Below are 22,402 nucleotides of genomic sequence, written 5' to 3'. Positions count from 1 at the left end.
TTACAATACGGTACTGTTACTATATGGTTACTGTACTGTACTGTTACTATACGGTTACAATACAGTACTGTTACTATACGGTTACAATACAGTACTGTTACTATATGGTTACTGTACTGTACTGTTACTATATGGTTACAATACGGTACTGTTACTATACGGTTACAATACGGTACTGTTACTATACGGTTACAGTATGCTACTGTTACTATACAGTTACAATACGGCACTGTTACTATACGGTTACAATACGGTACTGTTACTATATGGTTACAATACGGTACTGTTACTATATGGTTACTGTACTGTACTGTTACTATACGGTTACAATACGGTACTGTTACTATACGGTTACAATACGGTACTGTTACTATACGGTTACAATACGGTACTGTTACTATATGGTTACTGTACTGTACTGTTACTATACGGTTACAATACAGTACTGTTACTATACGGTTACAATACAGTACTGTTACTATATGGTTACTGTACTGTACTGTTACTATACGGTTACAGTATGCTACTGTTACTATACGGTTACAATACAGTACTGTTACTATACGGTTACAGTATGCTACTGTTACTATACGGTTACAATACAGTATTGTTACTATATGGTTATTGTACTGTACTGTTACTATACGGTTACAATATGCTACTGTTACTATACGGTTACAATATGCTACTGTTACTATACGGTTACAATACAGTACTGTTACTATACGGTTACAATACGGTACTGTTACTATATGGTTACAATACGGTACTGTTACTATGTTACAATACGGTACTGTTACTATACGGTTACAATACGGTACTGTTACTATACGGTTACAATACGGTACTGTTACTATACGGTTACAATACGGTACTGTTACAATGGTTACTGTACTGTACTGTTACTATATGGTACTGTTACTATACGGTTACAATACGGTACTGTTACTATACGGTTACAATACGGTACTGTTACTATATGTTACTACGGTACTGTTACTATATGGTTACAATACTGTACTGTTACTATACGGTTACAATATGCTACTGTTACTATACGGTTACAATACGGTACTGTTACTATATGGTTACAATACGGTACTGTTACTATATGGTTACTGTACTGTACTGTTACTATATGGTTACTATACGGTACTGTTACTATACGGTTACAATACGGTACTGTTACTATACGGTTACAGTATGCTAATGTTACTATACGGTTACAATACAGTACTGTTACTATACGGTTACAATACGGTACTGTTACTATACAGTTACAATACGGTACTGTTACTATACGGTTACAATACGGTACTGTTACTATACGGTTACAATACGGTACTGTTACTATACGGTTACAATATGTACTGTTACTATACGGTTACATGCTACTGTTACTATACGGTTACAATACGGTACTGTTACTATACGGTTACAATACGGTACTGTTACTATATGGTTACTGTACTGTACTGTTACTATACGGGTACTGTACTGTTACTATACGGTTACAATTACTGTTACTATATGTTACAGTACTGTTACTATACGGTTACAATACAGTACTGTTACTATACGGTTACAATACGGTACTGTTACTATACAGTTACAATACGGTACTGTTACTATACGGTTACAATACGGTACTGTTACTATACGGTTACAATACTATACAGTTACAATACGGTACTGTTACTATACGGTTACTGTACTGTACTGTTACTATACGGTTACAATATGCTACTGTTACTATACGGTTACAATACAGTACTGTTACTATACGGTTACAATACGGTACTGTTACTATACAGTTACAATACGGTACTGTTACTATACGGTTACAATACGGTACTGTTACTATATGGTTACTGTACTGTACTGTTACTATACGGTTACAATACGGTACTGTTACTATACAGTTACAATACGGTACTGTTACTATACGGTTACAATACGGTACTGTTACTATACGGTTACAATACGGTACTGTTACTATATGGTTACTGTACTGTACTGTTACTATACGGTTACAATACGGTACTGTTACTATACGGTTACAATACGGTACTGTTACTATACGGTTACTATACTGTACTGTTACTATATGGTTACTGTACTGTACTGTTACTATACGGTTACAGGTACTGTTACTATACGGTTACAATACGGTACTGTTACTATATGGTTACAATACGGTACTGTTACTATATGGTTACAATACTGTACTGTTACTATATGGTTACAATACGGTACTGTTACTATACGGTTACAATACGGTACTGTTACTATACGGTTACAGTATGTACTGTTACTATACAGTTACTGTTACTATACGGTTACAATACGGTACTGTTACTATATGGTTTACGGTACTGTTACTATATGGTTACTGTACTGTACTGTTACTACTGTTACTATACGGTTACAATACGGTACTGTTACTATACGGTTACAATACGGTACTGTTACTATATGGTTACTGTACTGTACTGTTACTATACGGTTACAATACAGTACTGTTACTATACGGTTACAATACAGTACTGTTACTATATGGTTACTGTACTGTACTGTTACTATACGGTTACAGTATGCTACTGTTACTATACGGTTACAATACAGTACTGTTACTATACGGTTACAGTATGCTACTGTTACTATACGGTTACAATACAGTATTGTTACTATATGGTTATTGTACTGTACTGTTACTATACGGTTACAATATGCTACTGTTACTATACGGTTACAATATGCTACTGTTACTATACGGTTACAATGCAGTACTGTTACTATACGGTTACAATACGGTACTGTTACTATACAGTTACAATACGGTACTGTTACTATACGGTTACAATACGGTACTGTTACTATACGGTTACAATACGGTACTGTTACTATACGGTTACAATACTATACAGTTACAATACGGTACTGTTACTATACGGTTACTGTACTGTACTGTTACTATACGGTTACAATATGCTACTGTTACTATACGGTTACAATACAGTACTGTTACTATACGGTTACAATACGGTACTGTTACTATACGGTTACAATACGGTACTGTTACTATACAGTTACAATACGGTACTGTTACTATACGGTACTGTTACTATATGGTTACTGTACTGTACTGTTACTATACGGTTACAATACGGTACTGTTACTATACAGTTACAATACGGTACTGTTACTATACGGTTACAATACGGTACTGTTACTATACGGTTACAATACGGTACTGTTACTATATGGTTACTGTACTGTACTGTTACTATACGGTTACAGTATGCTACTGTTACTATACGGTTACAATACGGTACTGTTACTATATGGTTACAATACGGTACTGTTACTATATGGTTACTGTACTGTACTGTTACTATATGGTTACAATACGGTACTGTTACTATACGGTTACAATACGGTACTGTTACTATACGGTTACAGTATGCTACTGTTACTATACAGTTACAATACGGCACTGTTACTATACGGTTACAATACGGTACTGTTACTATATGGTTACAATACGGTACTGTTACTATATGGTTACTGTACTGTACTGTTACTATACGGTTACAATACAGTACTGTTACTATACGGTTACAATACGGTACTGTTACTATACGGTTACAATACGGTACTGTTACTATATGGTTACTGTACTGTACTGTTACTATACGGTTACAATACAGTACTGTTACTATACGGTTACAATACAGTACTGTTACTATATGGTTACAATACTGTACTGTTACTATACGGTTACAATATGCTACTGTTACTATACGGTTACAATACAGTACTGTTACTATACGGTTATTGTATACGGTACTGTTACTATACGGTTACAATACTGTACTGTTACTATACGGTTACAATACGGTACTGTTACTATACGGTTACAATACTATACAGTTACAATACGGTACTGTTACTATACGGTTACAATACGGTACTGTTACTATATGGTTACTGTACTGTACTGTTACTATACGGTTACAATATGCTACTGTTACTATATGGTTACAATACAGTACTGTTATGGTTATACGGTTACATATGGTTACTGGTACTGTTACTATATGGTTACAATACTGTACTGTTACTATACGGTTACAGTATGCTACTGTTACTATACGGTTACAATACGGTACTGTTACTATACGGTTACAATACGGTACTGTTACTATATGGTTACAATACGGTACTGTTACTATATGGTTACTGTACGGTACTGTTACTATACGGTTACAATACGGTACTGTTACTATACGGTTACAGTATGCTACTGTTACTATACAGTTACAATACGGCACTGTTACTATACGGTACGGTACTGTTACTATATGGTTACAATACGGTACTGTTACTATACGGTTACAATACGGTACTGTTACTATACGGTTACAATACGGTACTGTTACTATACAGTTACAATACGGTACTGTTACTATACGGTTACAATACGGTACTGTTACTATATGGTTATACTGTACTGTTACTATACGGTTACAATATGTACTGTTACTATACGGTTACAATACAGTACTGTTACTATACGGTTACAATACGGTACTGTTACTATACGGTTACAATACGGTACTGTTACTGTTACTATACTGTTATGGTTACTGTACTGTACTGTTACTATATGGTTACAATACGGTACTGTTACTATACGGTTACAATACGGTACTGTTACTATACGGTTACAGTATGCTACTGTTACTATACAGTTACAATACGGTACTGTTACTATATGGTTACAATACGGTACTGTTACTGGTTACAATACGGTACTGTTACTATATGGTTACTGTACTGTACTGTTACTATGTTACAGTACTGTACTGTTACTATACGGTTACAACGGTTACTATACACGGTACTGTTACTATACGGTTACAATACGGTACTGTTACTATATGGTTACTGTACTGTACTGTTACTATACGGTTACAATACGTACTGTACTGTTACAATAGTACTGTTACGGTTACAATACTGTACTGTTACTATACGGTTACAATACGGTACTGTTACTATATGGTTACTTGTTACTATACGGTTACGGTACTGTTACTGTACTGTACTGTTACTATACGGTTACTGTTACTATATGCTACTGTTACTATACGGTTACAATACGGTACTGTTACTATACGGTTACAATACGGTACTGTATACAGTTATACTATATGGTTACAATGTTACTATACGGTTACAATACGGTACTGTTACTATACGGTTACAATATGTACTGTTACTATGTTTACTGTTACTATACGGTTACAATACGGTACTGTTACTATATGGTTACTGTACTGTACTGTTACTATACGGTTACAATACAGTACTGTTACTATACGGTTACAATACGGTACTGTTACTATACGGTTACAATACGGTACTGTTACTATATGGTTACTGTACTGTACTGTTACTATACGGTTACTGTACTGTACTGTTACTATACGGTTACAATACGGTACTGTTACTATACGGTTACAATACTGTACTGTTACTATATGGTTACAATACGGTACTGTTACTATATGGTTACTGTACTGTTGTACTGTTACTATACGGTTACAATACGGTACTGTTACTATACGGTTACAATATGTACTGTTACTATACGGTTACTATACTGTTACTATACGGTTACAATACGGTACTGTTACTATACGGTTACAATACGGTACTGTTACTATATGGTTACTATACACGGTTACAATACGGTACTGTTACTATACGGTTACAATACGGTACTGTTACTACGGTTACAATACGGTACTGTTACTATACGGTTACTGTACTGTTACTATATGGTTACAATACGGTACTGTTACTATACGGTTACTGTACTGTACTGTTACTATATACAATATGCTACTGTTACAATACGGTTACTGTACTGTACTGTTACTATACGGTTACAATACGGTACTGTTACTATACGGTTACAATACGGTACTGTTACTATACGGTTACAGTATGTACTGTTACTATACGGTTACAATACGGTACTGTTACTATACGGTTACAATACTGTACTGTTACTATACGGTTACAATACGGTACTGTTACAAGTTACAACACGGTACTGTTACTATACGGTTACAATACGGTACTGTTACTATACGGTTACAATACGGTACTGTTACTATATGGTTACTGTACTGTACTGTTACTATACGGTTACAGTATGTACTGTTACTATACGGTTACAATACAGTACTGTTACGGTTACAACACGGTACTGTTATATGGTTACAATATGCTACTGTTACTATACGGTTACAATACAGTACTGTTACTATATGGTTACAATACGGTACTGTTACTATACGGTTACAATACGGTACTGTTACTATACGGTTACAGTATGCTACTGTTACTATACAGTTACAATACGGCACTGTTACTATACGGTTACAATACGGTACTGTTACTATATGGTTACAATACGGTACTGTTACTATATGGTTACTGTACTGTACTGTTACTATACGGTTACAATACAGTACTGTTACTATACGGTTACAATACGGTACTGTTACTATATGGTTACTGTACTGTACTGTTACTATACGGTTACAATACAGTACTGTTACTATACGGTTACAATACAGTACTGTTACTATATGGTTACTGTACTGTACTGTTACTATACGGTTACAGTATGCTACTGTTACTATACGGTTACAATACAGTACTGTTACTATACGGTTACAGTATGCTACTGTTACTATACGGTTACAATACAGTATTGTTACTATATGGTTATTGTACTGTACTGTTACTATACGGTTACAATATGCTACTGTTACTATACGGTTACAATATGCTACTGTTACTACGGTTACGGTTACTGTTACTATATACAGTACTGTTACTATACAGTTACAATACGGTACTGTTACTATACGGTTACAATACGGTACTGTTACTATACGGTTACAATACGGTACTGTTACTATACGGTTACAATACGGTACTGTTACTATATGGTTACAATACGGTACTGTTACTATACGGTTACAATACGGTACTGTTACTATATGGTTACTGTACTGTACTGTTACTATACGGTTACAATACGGTACTGTTACTATACGGTTACAATACGGTACTGTTACTATATGTTACAATACGGTACTGTTCCTATATGGTTACTGTACTGTACTGTTACTATGGTTATGGTTACTGTTACTGTACTGTTACTATACGGTTACAGTATGCTACTGTTACTATACGGTTACAATACGGTACTGTTACTATATGGTTACAATACGGTACTGTTACTATATGGTTACTGTACTGTACTGTTACTATACGGTACTGTTATGTTACTATATGGTACTGTTACTATACGGTTACAATACGGTACTGTTACTATACGGTTACAGTATGCTACGGTTACAATACAGTACTGTTACTATACGGTTACAGTATGCTACTGTTACTATACGGTTACAATACAGTACTGTTACTATATGGTGTACTGTACTGTTACTACGGTTACAATATGCTACTGTTACTAACGGTTACAATATGCTACTGTTACTATATGGTTACAATACAGTACTGTTACTATACGGTTACAATACGGTACTGTTACTATACAGTTACAATACGGTACTGTTACTATACGGTTACTATACTGGTTACAATACGGTACTGTTACTATATGGTTTACGGTACTGTTACTATACGGTTACAATGTACTGTTACTATACGGTTACAATACGGTACTGTTACTATACGGTTTACGGTACTGTTACTATACGGTTACTGTATACGGTACTGTTACTATACGGTTACAATACGGTACTGTTACTATACAGTTACAATACGGTACTGTTACTATACGGTTACAATACGGTACTGTTACTATATGGTTACTGTACTGTACTGTTACTATACGGTTACAATACGGTACTGTTACTATAGTTACAATACGGTACTGTTACTATACGGTTACAATGTACTGTTACTATACGGTTTACGGTACTGTTACTATATGGTTACTGTACTGTACTGTTACTATACGGTTACAGTATGCTACTGTTACTATACGGTTACAATACGGTACTGTTACTATATGGTTACAATACGGTACTGTTACTATATGGTTACTGTACTGTACTGTTACTATATGGTTACAATACGGTACTGTTACTATACGGTTACATACGGTACTGTTACTATATGGTTACTGTACTGTACTGTTACTATACGGTTACAGTATGTTACTGTTACTATACGGTTACAATACGGTACTGTTACTGTTACTATACTGTTACTATATGGTTACGGTACTGTTACTATATGGTTACAATACGGTACTGTTACTATATGGTTACAATGTTACTGTACTGTTACTATACGGTTACGGTTATACGGTACTGTTACAGTACTGTTACTATATGGTTACAATACTGTTACTGGTACTGTTACGGTACTGTTACTATACGGTTACAATACGGTACTGTTACTATATGGTTTGTACTGTACTGTTACTATACGGTTACAATACAGTACTGTTACTATACGGTTACAATACAGTACTGTTACTATATGGTTACTGTACTGTACTGTTACTATACGGTTACAGTATGCTACTGTTACTATACGGTTACAATACAGTACTGTTACTATACGGTTACAGTATGCTACTGTTACTATACGGTTACAATACAGTATTGTTACTATATGGTTATTGTACTGTACTGTTACTATACGGTTACAATATGCTACTGTTACTATACGGTTACAATATGCTACTGTTACTATACGGTTACAATACAGTACTGTTACTATACGGTTACAATACGGTACTGTTACGGTACTGCTACTGTTACTATACGGTTATACGGTACTGTTACTATTACGGTACTGTTACTATAATATATGGTTACTGTACTGTTACTGTTACTGTACTGTTACTATACGGTTACAGTACGGTACTGTTACTATACGGTTACTGTACTGTTACTATAATACGGTACTGTTACTATACGGTTACAATACGGTACTGTTACTATATGGTTACTGTACTGTTACTATACGGTACTGTTACTGTTACTATACGGTTACAATACGGTACTGTTACTATACGGTTACATATACTGTACTGTACTGTTACTATACGGTTACAATACGGTACTGTTACTATACGGTTACATATGGGTACTGTTACTATATGGTTACTGTACTGTACTGTTACTATACGGTTACAGGTACTGTTACTATATGCGGTACTGTTACTATACGGTTACAATACGGTTACAATGTACTGTTACTATACGGTTACAATACGGTACTGTTACTATATGGTTACAATACAATACGGTACTGTTACTATATGGTTACTGTACTGTACTGTTACTATATACTGTTACTATACGGTTACAATACGGTACTGTTACTATACGGTTACAATACGGTACTGTTACTATACGGTTACAATATGTACTGTTACTATACGGTTACAATACGGTACTGTTACAATACGGTACTGTTACTGTTACTATATGGTTACTGTACTGTACTGTTACTATACGGTTTACGGTACTGTTACTATACGGTTACAATGGTACTGTTACTATACGGTTACAATACGGTACTGTTACTATATGGTTACTGTACTGTACTGTTACTATACGGTTACAGGTACTGTTACTATACGGTTACAATACGGTACTGTTACTATATGGTTACTGTATTGTACTGTTACTATACTGTTACTACAGTACTGTTACGGTTATGGTTACTGTACTGCTACTGTTACTATACGGTTACAATACGGTACTGTTACTATACGGTTACAATACGGTACTGTTACTACTGTTACTATACGGTACTGTTACTATATACGGTACTGTTACTATACGGTTGTACTGTTTACGGTTACAGTACGGTACTGTTACTATACGGTTACAATACGGTACTGTTACTATATGGTTACAATACGGTACTGTTACTATATGGTTACTGTACTGTACTGTTACTATATGGTTACAATACGGTACTGTTACTATACGGTTACAATACGGTACTGTTATACGGTTACAGTATGCTACTGTTACTATACAGTTACAATACAGTACTGTTACTGTTACTGTTACTATACGGTTACAATACAGTACTGTTACTATAGTTACAGTATGTACTGTTACTATACGGTTACAATACGGTACTGTTACTATATGGTTACTGTACTGTACTGTTACTATACGGTTACAATACGGTACTGTTACTATACGGTTACAATACGGTACTGTTACTATACGGTTACAATACGGTACTGTTACTATACGGTTACAACACGGTACTGTTACTGTTACTATATACGGGTTATACTGTTACAAGTTACTGGTACTGTTACTGTTACTATACGGTTACAATACGGTACTGTTACTATACTGTACTGTTACTATACGGTTACAATATGCTACTGTTACTATACGGTTACAATACAGTACTGTTACTATACGGTTACAATACGGTACTGTTACTATACGGTTACAATACGGTACTGTTACTATACGGTTACAATACGGTACTGTTACTATACGGTTACAATACGGTACTGTTACTATATGGTTACTGTACTGTACTGTTACTATACGGTTACAATACGGTACTGTTACTATACAGTTACAATACGGTACTGTTACTATACGGTTACAATACGGTACTGTTACTATACGGTTACAATACGGTACTGTTACTATATGGTTACTGTACTGTACTGTTACTATACGGTTACAGTATGCTACTGTTACTATACGGTTACAATACGGTACTGTTACTATATGGTTACAATACGGTACTGTTACTATATGGTTACTGTACTGTACTGTTACTATATGGTTACAATACGGTACTGTTACTATACGGTTACAATACGGTACTGTTACTATATGGTTACTGTACTGTACTGTTACTATACGGTTACAGTATGCTACTGTTACTATACGGTTACAATACGGTACTGTTACTATATGGTTACAATACGGTACTGTTACTATATGGTTACTGTATGCTACTGTTACTGGTTACTGTTACTATACGGTTACAGTATGGTACTGTTACTATACGGTACTGTTACAATACAATACGGTACTGTTACTATATGGGTGTTACTATATGGTTACAGTATGTACTGTTACTGGTTACTATACAGTATTGTTACTATATGGTTATTGTACTGTACTGTTACTATACGGTTACAATATGTACTGTTACTATACGGTTACAATATGTACTGTTACTATACGGTTACAATACAGTACTGTTACTATACGGTTACAATACAGTACTGTTACTATATGGTTACTGTACTGTACTGGTACTATGTTACTACTGTTACTATACGGTTACAATACAGTACTGTTACTATACGGTTACAGTATGCTACTGTTACTATACGGTTACAATACAGTATTGTTACTATATGGTTATTGTACTGTACTGTTACTATACGGTTACAATATGGGTTTACTGTTACTATACGGTTACAATACAGTACTGTTACTATACGGTTACAATACGGTACTGTTACTATACAGTTACAATACTGTACTGTTACTATACGGTTACAATACAGTACTGTTACTATACGGTTACAATACGGTACTGTTACTATACGGTTACAATACGGTACTGTGGTTACAATACGGTACTGTTACTATATGGTTACTGTACTGTACTGTTACTATATGGTTACTGTACTGTACTGTTACTATATGGTTACTGTACTGTTACTATGTTACTATACTGTTACTATATGGTTACACGGTACTGTTACTATACGGTACGGTACTGTTACTATATGGTTACTGTACTGTACTGTTACTATGGTTACTGTTACAATACGGTACTGTTACTATATGGTTACTGTACTGTACTGTTACTATACGGTTACAGTATACGGTACTGTTACTATACGGTTACAATACGGTACTGTTACTATACGGTTACACTGTTACTATATGGTTATGCTACTGTTACTATACAGTTACAATACGGCACTGTTACTATACGGTTACAATACGGTACTGTTACTATATGGTTACTGTACTGTACTGTTACTATATGATTACAGTATGCTACTGTTACTATACGGTTACAATACAGTACTGAAACTATATGGTTACAATACATTGTTGTTATTATACGGTTACACTACGTTGTTGTTACTATACGGTTACAATACGGTAATGTTACTATAGGGTTACAGTACTGTACTGTTGTACGGTTACAATTCTAACCACAGCAACACAAGTACACAGTGAAGAGAGGCTGAGTGGTCACTCTAATGTCACAGTATTGGTAATATGACTACAGTTCTGACCTCTTTGTTGAAGTTGATCAGTTGCAGGAGCTGTATAGCCAGGAGCAGGCTGTTTTGGTGGGACTCTGTGGTGACGTTCAGGAGTCTCTCTAGGTCTCGTCGGCTGAGGGAGTTGAGCACCCGACCATCCACCAGTTGATTTTGGAAGGCTTGGGAATACTGTGGCAACCCGACATCACTCAACCAAGATTTGGCAACCCAGTGATGATCCATTTCTGCAGCCTTTGATAGCCTAAAAGTTTAGGCAGGTACACTTAGTAATGTGTGTGTGTGTTGTGTGTGTGTGTGTTGCAGCTTACCCCTGGCCAGCCTCTGCCTCCCTGTAGTCCTCGATGGCGAGGCGGAGCTTCCTGCGGTGCATGGGCTTACTGATGCCCAGTCCCAGCTCCAGGTCCTCGTCTGTCATCCCCAGCAGCACCTGCAACCAGGGGACACCCATCCAGAGCACTCTTATCAATATACACCTGCACTGAAAATCACTCTTACACTAAGGCACACACACACATGCAAGCATGGACGAGGGAATACTAATGCAGATGCTATGAGGAAGGAAAGCATGCTGAAATGACTGTTTTACTGGGAGGTCGAGGGATTCTTAGAAATAATGTTATCATCGTTACAGGCTGTATAAAAACAAGCTTAAAGTGGATGTGTACTTGTTACATGTTGAAGCGTTGAGGCCGTACCTTGCCACTTTTGACGTTTTCCATGCAAGCACGGATATACATGGGCATTGCCATGACAACCTCCAGCCAGGCTTGTACTGGCCCTGCCTTCCACAGTGACATGGGCATGTTCCGAGTGAGCTCTGCCTGCTGGAGGCGGTCCAGCTGCTCCTCTCCATCTGATAGGCTGTGCTGTTGTGTTGATAGGCTGGAGAGGCTGTCAGTGTCTGTCAGGATTGGTCAGGGGAAGTAGGAGTACAGGACAGGGGAGGGGTTTGGGGTCAAAGGAATTGAGAGGCAAAAATGACTAATCCAACTCAAATTTAAAGGCCCAGTGCAGTCAAAATCCTTTTTTTTCTGTGTTTTATATCATATCTTCTGTACAACAGGTGATGAAACTAACACTTTAAAAGTGTAAACACTTTTGATCAGTGTTATTTTCTGATGGTTGCTAGTTGAAAATACAATCTACACAGGACCTTCTTATCAGCAGGTTTGCATGGGCGAGAGTTTCGGCTTTCCATGGTGTCAACACCATATGCTAAATTGGTTAGTAAACAAATAACAAAGAGTTCCAAAGTTCCCTGCCAATAACAGCTAGTTTTCCGTTTTCCCCTCCCCACACAGACCACTCCCAGGCAGTCCCAGCAAAATGATTGCTTTTAAAAATAGTTTCTTGCTAAAAAGATTTTAATGGAAATGTATTAAAGGTACTTAATTGTTACCCAGAAATAATTTGATATTGGCATAAAAACAGCTGCATTGGGCCTTTAACCGTAGAAAAGGGAGGAGGATATATACTGTATATCACTGTATACCTAGGATATTACTAACATTCCTCTGAAACATTGACATGGCTACAATATTTACCGTCTACTGAAACCTATTGGATTGTTTGGCAACTCGTGAACCTGGAATTATGTCCCCCGCAGCTAACATCAAATGTCATTTCATGACAGCAGTATTATCAATTGAATGGCAGAGGGTCTCACACATGAGACAGGACCAAGAAAGCATAAAACAGCTCTGGGACTAGTATGAACAGTCAGTCACTGCTCTATACAGCCAGTAGATGGTGCCAGAGTAATTCACCACAGCAGAGTATTATTAAGGTCTCTATTATCTGACAGATGACTTATTAGATGCCTTAATACGATGACATTACAGAATAACTCATCACACTACAAATGGGATATTACAGACTGAGGACAGGTGCCACATCTGGGCAGGTGACTCAAGCACTGACAAATCCAGGAAAACATTTTTAAATTGTACAATGAAAACTATTAGTACGCATTTCATAAAGACAGAGACCTTTCTTTAGTTCTAGTGTTAGTGAATACTGTGTGAGTAGGGTTAAGGTTTGCATTTAAATGGTTGAGTTTGAATGATCTTGTGGGGATGGAATGATTTTTTTTTGTCACTATAGGCAAATATTAGAGATTGAGACACATTAGAAATACATGGGTGACATTATTGATAAAACTAACTGCTGCTGTGAATTTACCACCTGTTTATCCAAGTCTTAAACAAATAAGTAAGCGGCAAAATCCAGGAGGATTAGCAAGTGTGTTTTCTGCCTTGTTCATATGCTGAGAGGGAGGCCTACATAAATACAATCTAGGATTTTTTCAGTAGGTTTTCAAAAGACAGCGCAGGAGGTCATTTTCCTTCAGGAGTATCGTTATATGAATGATCTCCACAGTGTAGAAACAGACACTTGGTAATTCACAGATGAGGAGTTATTTTTTGGGGAGGGAGGGATTCATGCCCCCTGAGAGTGAAAGAGACACCAAGACACAAGAACAGATTACACATGGAACAGAATAACACCACATGGTTATTTAGTTGCTGGTTTCATTTTAAAATATGATTTTATTTTAATCATTTATCATATTCATTTTTTAAGATGTTAAAGCTCCTCATCCTCTGCCAACAGTTGAAGACAGGTCAGATTATCTTACCCTTGAAGTTACTTCTTGTTCTTTAAATAAAATACTTTTGAAATATTTTCTCTTTTATGCAACATCTCCTAAATTACAAAACATGAAACAAAGTATCATCATAATCACAAATGTAAGAAATTAGGAGGGTTGTATGGTAAAGAGCAAGAGAATGAAAATGGGAACGGGTTATGTTTTGGGAGGTTATGATATGAGGATGCTTGAGGTTGTTCATTTTACTGCTAACTAATGGATTCCTAACCGAAGCAGCAGAGGTAATCATTCAGGGGTTTTACTGCACAGTCCTATGCTTACCGTTGGCACGTTATAGTTGTCCATTTTAAACTCAATAAGGACAAAAGCGATCTTACAAGGCAGTGACACACATCTACTCTGACTACTCTACTCTGTTTTGTTAAAGATTAAACTTGAACCTTTGGCACTTTAAAATGCTTTCAAACCATGTGTGTGTATCAGATACATTGATACATTTGTGTGTTTTTTACTTTTTTACTACCATTGTTTTTGGAACCTTATTTTTGGTTTTCAGCTTTCAGTCTGAGAAATGCATATGGATCGATTTAACACATCTACAAGCCTGGCAGGGTACCATAATTCTTTAACAATTGATCCGATTGTAACGGTCAGTGTCTATCAGAAACATTCAGCATGGTTAGAACAGAGCAGGAGGCCTACACAAACAAGCACATATCAATCCTCTACCGATCTAACATTCCTATACTCCTAAACATGTATCTCTACAAAGCACACTATTCACATCAGACACTCTGGTACTCCCAGCATCATCCTCTATAAGGCTATCCTTTTTGTCGATGCTGCCCAACGAGCTATTTAAATGTGTGGTTCCTCCCCTTTTATCCATTATGACAGAATTAGCAATAATGCCTTCTCCCCCCAGCTGTAGCAGTTTCACTTGTTCTACACTACAGTGTCAAAAACTCCTTACTGTAGCTGTACAGTGGGATGTTTCTGGTCCATTGTTAACCGGAATATCAAATGTCCTTCTGATTGTCATATTTTTATCATTTTCTTTCAGTTTCACTATAAGAAACATGGTCGTTCCATAGACTTCAATGTTGAGCACTAAATGATACCACGGGTCCAGTGTTCTTCTGTTCGTAGATAACGTCATGGGTTATACTAGCGTGTATAATATATACTTATTCTCCATTCACAATGTGGAGGGTATTCCTCATTCATATCTTCATGAGAATATAAAGAATTGGCCAACTAAGACTGGGGATGGGAAAATTCTAAATAAAAAAGTATGATAAAAGCAACTATAAAATAAAACAGTTATCAGACAAAAGACATTTACAAACACTAGGTGCCGATTTACTACTATTAACATATTCACATCAGTCCTTCATGTCTCCAGTTATAAAAAACACATAAATATTAAGATAAATAAAAGATTACACAGCATGAACATGTCCACACATAATTATCTCATGTATATATTTATATGCATGTAAACATATATACATATGCATACATGTACATCTATAAATATATATTTAATTTACATACATACATTTTTGAGGATAATATACATTTTCTGGGGGCAGCAGTTGTCTCAGGTTTTTCTTGTGGGCACATACGGCAACACACCCGCAAGCATGCACATGGTCAAACGACACACACACACACACACACACACACACACACACACACACACACACACACACACACACACACACACACACACACACACACACACACACACACACGCACAGAGAGAGACAGAGACAGACACGCACATCCGCATGCACACAACCACACATAAATCCACACACACCATCACCAGTCGGCATCCTCCTCTATGTAATAATCAGGGATGGATGTACCATCAAACAGGCCCGGGTCCATTGACTTGCGCTGCTTTCCCCGAGCAAACACCCGTGAGAGGGAGCCCAGACACATCTTCTCCTTCTTCTTAGTCTTACGCTTCTGGTCCTCCAGGTCCTCCATAGACTAGGCCAGGGGAAGGAGAGGGCAGTAGGAGGGAGAGAGGAAAGAGAGTGAAAGGGGCAGAGGGGAGTAGGACAGAGAGAGAGAGTGCAGAGGACAGACAGACATTCGGGTTAGTCAATGAAACAGGAGATTCTCACTCAAACGACTTTCAGATTCAATCACAGAACTACAATAACCAATACTGCAACGGAACCAAACCAACTGAAAGAGCAGGTAAAGACAGACAAACAGACAATACTGCAACGGAACCAAACCAACTGAAAGAGCAGGTAAAGACAGACAAACAGACAATACTGCAACGGAACCAAACCACCTGAAAGAGCAAGTAAAGACAGAAAACAGACAATACTGCAACGGAACCAAACCACCTGAAAGAGCAAGTAAAGACAGACAAACAGACAATACTGCAACGGAACCAAACCACCTGAAAGAGCAGGTAAAGACAGACAAACAGACAATACTGCAACGGAACCAAACCAACTGAAAGAGCAAGTAAAGACAGACAAACAGACAATACTGCAACGGAACCAAACCACCTGAAAGAGCAGGTAAAGACAGATAAACAGACAATACTGCAACGGAACCAAACCACCTGAAAGAGCAAGTAAAGACAGACAAACAGACAATACTGCAACGGAACCAAACCAACTGAAAGAGCAGGTAAAGACAGACAAACAGACAATACTGCAACGGAACCAAACCACCTGAAAGAGCAGGTAAAGACAGACAAACAGACAATACTGCAACGGAACCAAACCACCTGAAAGAGCAGGTAAAGACAGACAAACAGATAATACTGCAACGGAACCAAACCAACTGAAAGAGCAGATAAAGACAGACAAACAGACAATACTGCAACGGAACCAAACCACCTGAAAGAGCAGGTAAAGACAAACAAACAGACAATACTGCAACGGAACCAAACCAACTGAAAGAGCAGGTAAAGACAGACAAACAGACAATACTGCAACGGAACCAAACCACCTGAAAGAGCAAGTAAAGACAGACAAACAGACAATACTGCAACGGAACCAAACCACCTGAAAGAGCAGGTAAAGACAGACAAACAGACAATACTGCAACGGAACCAAACCACCTGAAAGAGCAGGTAAAGACAGACAAACAGACAATACTGCAACGGAACCAAACCACCTGAAAGAGCAAGTAAAGACAGACAAATAGACAATACTGCAACGGAACCAAACCACCTGAAAGAGCAGGTAAAGACAGACAAACAGACAGACAGAACAAAGAGTGGTAAAGGTACTTCTAGAGAATTGCGGAGGTGTGATTACTTGGTCGGGGAGGCCAGGCAGCTCTTACATTGCAGAGGGAGTGTGTCCGGTGGCGGGGGGAGTTGATGTCACTGGGGGTGGACGACCGATCCCCGTCAGCCGCCGACGCGTCCGAGATGGTAGAGGGCTGGCGGGAGTGACAGGGACTGACCCTGACCACCGCTGGAGAGGAGAGACACGCACATTAGTCACCTCACACTGAGCCACTGTAATGGTTGTGCTGTTTGTGTGTGTGTGTGCGCGAGAGAGTGGTCCTCTGTAGCTCAGTTGACAGAGCAATGGCGCTTGCAACACCAGGTAGGTTCGGTAACCAGGACCATCCATACTTCAAATGTAAAATACTAAAAGTATTTGGTTTAAAATATACTTAAGTATCAAATGTAAAAGTATAAATAATTTCAAATTCCTTATATTAAGCAAATCAGACAGCACAATTTTTTTTTTTTTACGGATAGCTAGGGGCACACTCCAACATCCAGCCATCATTTACACAGGAAGCATGTGTGTTTAGTGAGTCCATGACCAGGGATGTTCTCTTGATCAGTGCATGAATTGGACCATTTTCCTGTCCTGCTAAGCACTCAAAATGTAATGAGTTATTTTGGGTGTCAAGGACAATTTATGGAGTAAAATGTACATTATTTTGTTTCGGAATGTAGTGAAGTAAAAGTAAAATTTGTCAAAAGTATAAATAGTATAGTACAGATACCCCAAAAAACAACTTAAGTAATACTTTAAAGTATTTTTACTTAAGTACTTTACACCACTGCCTACCCTGGCGGTCCACAGTGTGTCCGTGGTAGAGTGTCTGTTGGCTCTGGCGGATGGCAGCGGTGAGGGGCAGGTCTCCCTGCATCGCCCACTCCTGACTGCCGTTCACCACCGGCTCTGAGGGCGTGGCCAGGGACTGGCGTTTCGGCACGTCCTTAGTCAGCGTGGCCAGGGACTGTTTTGCCTGCCATAAATACACACACAGGGCGGTAAGATACAGTGGTACAGACACACGCACATACAGTACATGCTTAGAGGCATGTATGCACTGATGCACCATACACACATACACTGAGTGTACAAACACCTGCTCTTTCCATTACATAGACCTGCTCTTTGCTGCTCTTTCTATGACATAAACTGACCACGTGAATCCAGATGAAAGCTATGATCCCTCATTGATGTCACATGTTAAATTCACTTCAATCAGTGCAGATGAAGGGAAGATACAGGTTAGAAGAATTTAAGCCTTGAGACAATTGAGACATGGATTGTGTATGTGTGCCATTCAGAGGGGGAATGGGCAAGACAAAATATTTAAGTGCCTTTGAACGGGGTATGAGAGTAGGTGCCAGTAGGTGCCGAACTGGTTTGAGTAAAGAACTGTAACGCTGCTGGGTTTTTTACACTCAACAGTTTCCCGTGTGTATCAAGAATGGTCCACCACCCAAAGGACATCCAGCCAACTTGGCTGGCTGTTGTTGGCTGGCTGGCTGTTGTTGGCTGATTGCTGTTGTCTGGCAGTGGGGAGGAATTAAGGACATGGACTGAATAATGAGTCCATCTGTCAGTCAGGCAAGACAACAGACTCTAACGGGTACCTTAACAAGGCAGAAAATGCAGGAATTCCGATTCAGAGCTAAACCTGTGTATGTCAGTGCATATTGGTGTGGGTGTGTGCATGTGCTCGTGTGTGTGTGTATCAGTGTGCGTGTGTGTGAGTGTACATCTCACCATGGTGAGTTCAGCCTCCAGCTCTTTGATGCGGTTCTCCTTAATGTCCATGTGAGAGCGCAGGATGCAGGCCTGCTCCGTGGCCTCTTTGGTCTGCCTCCTCAGATCCCATTTCTCCCTCTCCAGCACGTCCTTCTCCTTAGCCAGGGCCTTCACTGCATCCTCACTCTCCTACAGTACAGAACACAGATACTGTCAATCTTCACACTCCCAGCATTGCCACAAACAAGTGTGTGAGGACATGACTGCTCAATGAACCCCTGGTGTGTTAGTTATCCTATTTCAAACTGTTTGGAGACTATCTGGCTACTGTATAGTGGATGTAGTGTACATTTTGGTGCTGGTCGTAGTTGACTTAGTACTTTACTTCACAATTTATATTTTTTACAACTTTTAATTCACCACATTCCTAATGAAAATAAATGTACTTTTTACTCCAAACATTTTTCCTGACACCCAAAAGTAATTGTGACATTTTGAAGCAAGACAGAACAATGGTCCAATTCACACACTTATCAAGAGAGTATCCCTGGTCATCCCTACTGCCTCTGATCTGGTGGACTCACTAAACAGAACATCCCTGGTCATCCCTACTGCCTCTGATCTGGTGGACTCACTAAACAGAACATCCCTGGTCATCCCTACTGCCTCTGATCTGGTGGACTCACTAAACACACATGCTTTGTTTGTAAATTATGTCTGAGTGTTGGAGTGTGCCCCTGGCCATCCGTAAATAAATACAAACAAGAACATTAAGTATATTTTAAACCAAATACTTTTAGTCAAGTAGTATTCTACTGGGTGACTTTTATTATTTCTTTTCTATTAAGGTATCTTTACTTTCACTGAAGTATTACAATTGGTTACTTTTTCACCGCTGCTGGTCGAAATTGAGCGTAAATGTGAGGGTACCTTTCTGGGCTGGTTGTAGTTGAGCGTAAATGTGAGTGTACCTTTCTGTGCTGGTCGTAGTTGAGCGTAAATGTGAGGGTACCTTTCTGTGCTGGTCGTAGTTGAGTGCACTGTACCTTTCTGTGCTGGTCGTAGTTGAGCGTAAATGTGAGTGTACCTTTCTGTGCTGGTCGTAGTTGAGCGTAAATGTGAGTGTACCTTTCTGTGCTGGTCGTAGTTGAGTGCACTGTACCTTTCTGTGCTTGTCGTAGTTGAGCATAAATGTGAGTGTACCTTTCTGTGCTGGTCGTAGTTGAGCGTAAATGTGAGTGTACCTTTCTGTGCTGGTTGTAGTTGAGCGTAAATGTGAGTGTACCTTTCTGTGCTGGTCGTAGTTAGGCGTAAATGTGAGTGTACATTTCTGTGCTGGTCGTAGTTGAGCGTAAATGTGAGTGTACCTTTCTGTGCTGGTCGTAGTTGAGTGCCATGTACCTCTCTGTGCTGGTCGTAGTTGAGCGTAAATGTGAGTGTACCTTTCTGTGCTGGTCGTAGTTGAGTGCCATGTACCTTTCTGTGCTGGTCGTAGTTGAGCGTAAATATGAGTGTACCTTTCTGTGCTGGTCGTAGTTGAGCGTAAATGTGAGGGTACCTTTCTGTGCTGGTCGTAGTTGAGTGCACTGTACCTTTCTGTGCTGGTCGTAGTTGAGCGTAAATATGAGTGTACCTTTCTGTGCTGGTCGTAGTTGAGCGTAAATGTGAGGGTACCTTTCTGTGCTGGTCGTAGTTGAGCGTAAATGTGAGTGTACCTTTCTGTGCTGGTCGTAGTTGAGCGTAAATGTGAGTGTACCTTTCTGTGCTGGTCGTAGTTGAGTGCACTGTACCTTTCTGTGCTGGTCGTAGTTGAGCGTAAATGTGAGGGTACCTTTCTGTGCTGGTCGTAGTTGAGCGTAAATGTGAGTGTACCTTTCTGTGCAGGTTGTAGTTGAGCGTAAATGTGAGTGTACCTTTCTGTGCTGGTTGTAGTTAAGCGTAAATGTGACTGTACCTTTCTGTGCTGGTCGTAGTTGAGCGTAAATGTGAGTGTACCTTTCTGTGCTGGTTGTAGTTGAGTGCCATGTACCTATCTGTGCTGGTCGTAGTTGAGCGTAAATGTGACTGTACCTTTCTGTGCTGGTCGTAGTTGAGCGTAAATGTGAGGGTAACTTTCTGTGCTGGTCGTAGTTGAGTGCACTGTACCTTTCTGTGCTGGTCGTAGTTGACCGTAAATGTGAGTGTACCATTCTGTGCTGGTCGTAGTTGAGCGTAAATGTGAGGGTACCTTTCTGTGCTGGTCGTAGTTGAGCGTAAATGTGAGTGTACCTTTCTGTGCTGGTCGTAGTTGAGCGTAAATGTGAGTGTACCTTTCTGTGCTGGTCGTAGTTGAGTGCACTGTACCTTTCTGTGCTGGTCGTAGTTGAGCGTAAATGTGAGGGTACCTTTCTGTGCTGGTCGTAGTTGAGCGTAAAT

General features: G+C 38.6%; 1 pseudogene; it reads right to left on the bottom strand.

Annotated features, from left to right (window-relative positions):
- The window catches only part of LOC115115236 (kazrin-like), a 634,395-nt pseudogene that overhangs the window by 23,608 nt on the left and 588,385 nt on the right, over nt 1–22,402 (bottom strand).

This window comes from Oncorhynchus nerka, linkage group LG15 (assembly GCF_034236695.1).
Source record: "Oncorhynchus nerka isolate Pitt River linkage group LG15, Oner_Uvic_2.0, whole genome shotgun sequence".
NCBI lineage: Eukaryota > Metazoa > Chordata > Actinopteri > Salmoniformes > Salmonidae > Oncorhynchus > Oncorhynchus nerka.
The sequence above is the reverse complement of the archived record's forward strand: the minus strand, read 5'-3'. Positions and strand labels throughout refer to the sequence as shown.